The following is a 451-nucleotide window of genomic DNA, read 5'->3' as shown; positions in this document are numbered from 1 at the left end:
CTGAAGTACAGGATCTCAGGATAAATCCTGAGGGCATTTCACTGACCTTATCAGACCCAAAAGCTACAACTTTTGTTGCATATGTCCTGCTTTACCTTGGTCTTAATCATCCAGCAGGAAAGTATAAAAATGAAATATAAGAAGTAAAGCCATGGTGTTATGTTGAGCTATAGGGGACTCAAGTCAACAATTTCTGACAATGCCAGTGAAGCGGAAGACCTAATACTATTATGGGCTACTGGACTTTTTTAGAATATTTTGCTGAGTTTACACACCTATAATATTCAAATAATGGAACTTAACAATAAAAAGGGGATGCAGATAAATGTCCATTTTGTATCTGTGTATTCAAAGTGGTTAGGATAGATATATAGTTACATTCTCTTAATGAGTAGAGTGATTTGTTCTATGTCCACATCTTGTACAGCAATTAACCACTAGGAAGAATGTA

This window comes from Octodon degus, unplaced genomic scaffold, assembly GCF_000260255.1.
Source record: "Octodon degus isolate 3935 unplaced genomic scaffold, OctDeg1.0 scaffold00088, whole genome shotgun sequence".
Classification (NCBI taxonomy): domain Eukaryota; kingdom Metazoa; phylum Chordata; class Mammalia; order Rodentia; family Octodontidae; genus Octodon; species Octodon degus.
This window is presented reverse-complemented; position numbering follows the sequence as displayed.